Source organism: Nicotiana tabacum, chromosome 1 (genome assembly GCF_000715075.1).
Source record: "Nicotiana tabacum cultivar K326 chromosome 1, ASM71507v2, whole genome shotgun sequence".
NCBI lineage: Eukaryota > Viridiplantae > Streptophyta > Magnoliopsida > Solanales > Solanaceae > Nicotiana > Nicotiana tabacum.
Genome location: NC_134080.1, coordinates 122,033,705 through 122,040,090, shown reverse-complemented (window position 1 = coordinate 122,040,090; position 6,386 = coordinate 122,033,705).

Here is a 6,386-nt window from a genome sequence, read left to right as displayed (position 1 = left end):
TAGTTGCAACGGATATGGAATAGAAAGTTTTAAATTTATTAAGTTCTGATCCCATCTTCTCTGGAAAATCCGAAAGCTCTTCTTTGTGGCGATAATACCAAAATATCAAGTTGGCGCAGTCGTCTTTATCTTTATTTTGATACTTATGGGCCTCTTTGGTAAAAATGTAAACCTATAGCTGCAGAAGTAGGAATAATGGCACCGGAAATAATATTATTTCCGTAAAGTAGAGACCCTGAAACAGGTTCACGAATACCATCAATGTCTACTGGATGAGCAACAATGAAGGCAATAATAAATACAAAAATTTCCGTCAATAAGGTAAGGATCATCAAAATACCAAACCATCCAATGTAAAGACAGTTTTCAGTGCTAGTTATCCAATTACAGAAGCGACCCCATAGGCTTTCACTTTCGCATCTCTCTAAAATTGCAGTAATGGTAAAATCTTGGTTTATTTAATCATCAGGGACTCCCAAGCATTAAAAGACTACGCCAAGAAAATAGACCCTATGTGGGGGAAGATCAGCTTTTAGGGGAGGATCATCAGGGTCTTCCCAGTCTATTGCAGAGTCTTCAGCCAGTGCACCGCCGTCAGGTCCCAGCCAACAGTAGTGGAGTCGTTTTAGGTTCGGTCAGGGCAGCAGGGGATCCCATCAGCGGGGTCGGTCGGGAGAGAGGTTCCAGCAACAGCAGAGGTCTCCTTGCCCCAGGTGCGGGAAGATGCGCTCAGGGACTTGCTATCTAGAGTTACCTATATGCTATGGATGTGGGATGAGGGGTTATATTCATAGATATTGTCGTGCATCCCGCTAGGGAGCGGGTAGGGCACAACTCAGTCATCCAGCCAGGCAGCTGCTATATCTTCAGCCCCCTCCGCAGCTTGAGGTACCCCAGCACCCGTAGGGCATGGTGCAACTAGGGGTGGTGCGCAGAGTTCAGGAGGACCCAACCGGTTTTATTCTATGAGTGGTCGCCAGAATGCAGAGGCTTCTCTAGATGTTGTTACAGGTATTCTGACTGTCCAATCTCATGATGTGTATGCACTTATTGACCCTGGTTCCACCTTGTCCTATATTACCCCTTTTGTTGCTATGGGATTCGTGATAGAGCTGGATCAGCTTCATGAACCCTTTTTCGTGTCTACCCCAGTTGGTGAGTCTATTACAGCTGCTCGAGTTTATAGGGGATGTGTTGTTACGGTACGGGGTAGGGATACCACGACCAATCTTATTGAGTTAGGGATGGTCGACTTTGATGAAATAATAGGAATGGATTGGCTTTATTCATGCTTTGACAAACTTGGTATCAGAGCCTAAGGTTTTGAAGTGTCCTAGGATATCTCGGGGCTGTGTCTAGTAGAGTCCTTCTTAACGGTGTGTAGTCGACCACATCTATAAGTTGGAGGCTACTTGGGCATTTGGGAATAACACCCTTGTTTGATGTTCTGGATTGTGCGGTGAAACTGTCCCTCTCTAATTAGTGCACTGTTCTATCTTTCAGTAAATGGCACCTAAGAAGAAAGCGAGAATTGGCCAAGTATCCAATGCCACCTCAGGAGTGGCTGATGATTCACTACTTGATACTGTGGATGAGGTTAGCCGCCCTGCTATCGCTCTGCCTGATTCTTCTACTCCAGAGCAGACTACCCCAGTTCCCACACCCGTGGAGGGTACCACCATCCCTCCTATTGATACTCCTGTCCTGCCTCCAGCTCCAGCTTTCGGTTCTGGTATTTCGGATGGGGATCTTAGGGGAGCTATTCAGATGTTAACCCAGCTAGTGGTCTCCCAGGCCCAGAGGTCGAATGTTGCGCCTAGTTCATCCAGCCATCAAGGGGATTCTACTAGTTTCAGAGTGAACATATTTCTTTAGTTAGACCCTTTGGTGTTTACAAGTGCCAATCCAGAAGAAGAACCATAGGATTTTATTGATGAGATGCACAAGACCCTCAGGGTTATGCGTGCAACTGAGACAGAAGGAGTAGAGTTGGCTGCCTACCGCTTGAAAAGGGTGACCTATTCATGGTTTGAGTTGTGGGAGGATTCCCGAGAGGAGGGGAGCCCTCCGGCGAGGTGGAGTGAGTTCGTTGATGCCTTTATTGAACATTTCCTGCCCGCTGAGACAAGGGCAGCCCATGCAGCAGAGTTTGAAAATTTGAGGCAAGGTAACAGAAGTGTGTGGGAGTACCACATGGAGTTTGCTCACATGGAGTAACAGAAATGAGGCTTCTACGACTGCATTGATTTCCGACATGAATTATAGGAAGATGGTAGCATTTGCTTAGGCCACAGAGAACCATAAATTAAAGAACAGAGAGAGAGAGAGAGGGGGTCTTAGAGAGGGAAGTGCTTCCCATCAAATTACTCCATAAAACCTTGCCAAATCTTTGAAGATAATCAAGTGAGGGTACCTAAATCTTCATCCCAAGAGGTAAGACTTCATTACCTCAGCTCTTATTCCTATTGTTAGCAATAAGGGATCACTAGTGAAGTAATTCATGGGTATAAGAATGAATTTCTTGCATGCATATCACACCATAGAATATTGGAAGGTAGTGAACTAAAAAGAAAACAATAAGGTATAAAATGATAGAAATTTCTCTCAAAAGGGTCTAAGATCACAATGCACCTTTAGTGTTTGATAGTATGCTCAAAATAAGCTAGAATCTCAATCTCATCTCTAATTCTCGGTTTAATTTGTAATTCTTACACAATAGATCGAAGTGCTAAAAGTTCCGAAATTTTGTAAGGAATAAGGAAAGCTTTATTGAGGTATGTATAGCTAAAACCCCGTCTTTTAGAAATTGAGCTTCATCGTTGGTTGTGTGAGTACGGTAAGATTAAAATAAATTGTTGTATTGATTGCTATTTCACTTGACTTGGTGTTGCAACCTTATATGCTTGGAAACTATGTTTCAAACTGATCAACATGCTATTCTTGATAATTTGAAAAGGTGCAAGGACTATGAATCATGTATCGAAATGCTTAGACTTTAGCTTGAAATTGAAGTGCGTTGTTGTGCCATTTACATGAAGTCTCATCTACGCCTACAACTGTAACGACCCGACCGGTCGTTTTGAGCTCCGGCGCGTCATTCAGCAGTTTGAGGCCATGAGCGGCTTCATCTCAGGTATATTGACTTGTGTGTATGGTCAGAATTAAAATTCAGGAAGTTTGGAGTCAAATCTAAATGGAAATTCTCATTTTGAAAGATTAAAATTGAAGAAATGAACTAGGATTAGAATTTTGAGTAAACGACCTCGGAATTGGGATCTGAAAGTTCCAGCATGTTCGTATGATGATTTCGGACTTGGGCGTATGTCCGGATTTGGTTTTGGGTAACCCGTGAGCATTTCGGCGTATATTGTGAAAGTTAGTACTTTAGAAGAATTTCATAAATTTGGGTTGGAAGGCATTTCAGTGTTATAGATGTCCGTTTGAGATTCCGAGTCTGGGAATAGATCCGTATGGTGATTCGGGAGTTGGGAGCTCGATCGGAAGTGAATTCGGATGTACGGAGGTCATTTTGAAGTCATTTGGCTAAATATAGAAATTTGAAGGTTTTTGAGAAAATTCGACCGGAAGTGAAAATTTTGATATCGGGGTCGGAATGCAGTTCCGAAAGATGGGGAAAGTCCGTAGTGTCGAATGTGACTTGTGTGCAAAATTTGAAGTCATTCCGGAATGATTTTGGTAAGGTTTGAGACACTTAGTCTCTTTTAAGGAGGTTTAAGTTGGAAAAGTCAACCGAACGTTGACTTATGTGTTAGAGGGCTCGGATTTGAATTCCGATGATTCGGTTAGCTTCGGGGGATGATTTGTGACTTAGGAGTGTGATCAGAAGTAATTTTGGAGGTCCGGTGTAGAATTAGGCTTGAATTGGCGAAGTTAGTATTTTGGCGAATTCCGGTTGATAGGTGAGATTTTGATCCGGGAGTCGGAATGGAATTCCGAGAATTGATGTAGCTTTGTTATTTCATTTGTGATGTGTGTGCAAAATTTCAGGTCATTCGGACATCGTTTGGTCGGGTTTTTGATCGAAAGTGTATTTTCGGAAGTTTTTGGAAACTTAGGCTTGAATTCAATGAGTTTTGGGTAATTTGATGTTGTTTGAGGTGTGTTGATGATTTGATCAGGTTTTAATGATGTTATGAATTATGTTGGCATTTTTGGTCGGGGTCCCATGAGGCTCGGATAAGTTTTGGAAGAGTTTTGGGAAGATTTTTGCCGTTTTGAGCATAAGCATGTAATGATCCAAGGGTCCATTTATAGTTCTAAAGATCCAAATTTGATTTCGAAACTTCCAGAATTTAAATCATGAATTATAGGACTGATCTGAAAATTTTGGTTTAATTTCATCAAGTCGCGATTGGGTTTTTGACGTGAAATGTGAGTTAATTGTTTAACGAGCGAAATGGGTATTGAACTGGGAAAACGAGCTCCGAATTGAGTTTCGATTGAAGGGTTGTGTTCGTATTATTATTTGTGACTCATAGGAACAAGAATCGTCTAATTCCGAGTTCGTATGATGAAGTTAGAGCCTTTTTAGTGAAAATAAAAGTTGCTGCAATTTCTGCTGCTAAGCTGTCTTTGGACAGCAATGTGTAGTCGTGGAGCGTACTTCGGAGACATATATCTTTTGATCTACAAGAAAATTTGAGATGATTCAAAAACGAAAGTTGTAGCCCTTCGTATCTAGTTTCCCGAAAGGTAAAGAAATCGTAATTTGGATATTTGTAGAGAACGTTATGATTGATTGAAGATGACTGGTGGAGCAGTTTCTCCAGAAATTTTCTGATTTCATGGAGCCGATTTAGAAGCTCATATCTCGGGATATATAAAGAGTTATATGGTGTACAACCTATCAAATTAAATATCATTGAGTCTAGTTTCTAAATCGTCAAACCGTTTGTGATTTGGATATTTATACAAGACGTTATGGGTATTTAAACAGGTGTGCGACAAGGAATAATTTTAATAGGATGTACAACTTGTATAGCACAAGTGCAAGGTACAACTCGAAGAAGCACGGGCAGATTCTTTTAAACACGGATTTGGCTTATTTCTTTCATTTCTTTCATTTGGCTTGGATTATTTTGGAGATAATTTCAAGGGGGACTTCATCAAGCATCAAAGGTGAGTTGTTTCTACTTATTTCCAAGTTAAATACATGGATTAGAGCTGAAAACTCAAGTAATTTATGGACAAAAATGGTAGTTTAGGGTTTGAAACTTAAGAGAATTAAATGGTGATTTGAGGGGTCAAATGAACTCTGATTTTTGTGAATTTGGTATGTATAGACTCGTGGCGAGATAAGGGTCGTATTGATGTAAAAATTTCTGAATTTCGAGACGTGGGCCCGGGGCTCGGGTTTTGCTAATTTTGGGATTTTCGACATTTTTTGAGTCTTTTCGATTGGGTTATATTCCCTTAGCCTATTGTAACGTATTCATTGTGGTTTTGACTAGATTCGATGCGCGAAGAGGTCGATTCAAGAGGAAAGGGCATTGTGGACTAGTCTACGGCCGGTTAGAGGTGAGTAATAGATGTAAATGCTATTCTGAGGGTTTGAAACCCCGGACTTTCACATCGTAACGCTATATTGAGGCGTGACACGCACTCCATGGCGAGTGCGGGGTCGGATACTATTGGGGATTGTGACTTGGTCCACCCCGTGTGATGTTTATACTATACTGGTGATTGATACACATACTTCATTGATATTACTAGGCTTGATGCCATGTTTGGGGCCTTGTGCCGATTTGTAAAATCCTTCGAGGATTGATATTACTGCTTAGCATGATTTGCATATCATTTAATTTCAGTCCAAGGTTTTAAATGTTGTTTTGCAAACTCAGCCATAATTCTAAGTGTTGAAAACTTAAATGATATTTTTAAATGTATTCCGGACTGGGAACTTCTGTTTTGTAAATGCCCAAGGGGCTTATTATATTATTTTCTGGACTAATGATATACTTGAAACAGTGGTAACAATGACACTGTGTGATATACTTGAAATAGTGGTAACAATGACACTGGATGATATACTTGAACAGTGGTAACAATGGCACTATATGATATAAATTGGTCAGGTAACAATGGCTGACCGGTCAGGTAACAATGACTGACCAAGATATTGCGCTTGGGCTGTAGGAGCCCCTCCGGAGTCTGTACACACCCCTAGTGAGCGCCGTCGATGATAAATAAATATGGATGGCTTGGGCTGCACGCCGCAGTGGGTACTGGAATGTACCATCATATGCATTGCATTGCATTCATGTATTTGTATTTATACTGGTGTTTAGCTGCTCAGTTCCATATGTTGCTGTATATTTGGATTTTAGCTTACTTTGTGTATTTATTGGATTTTCTTATATTCGGAC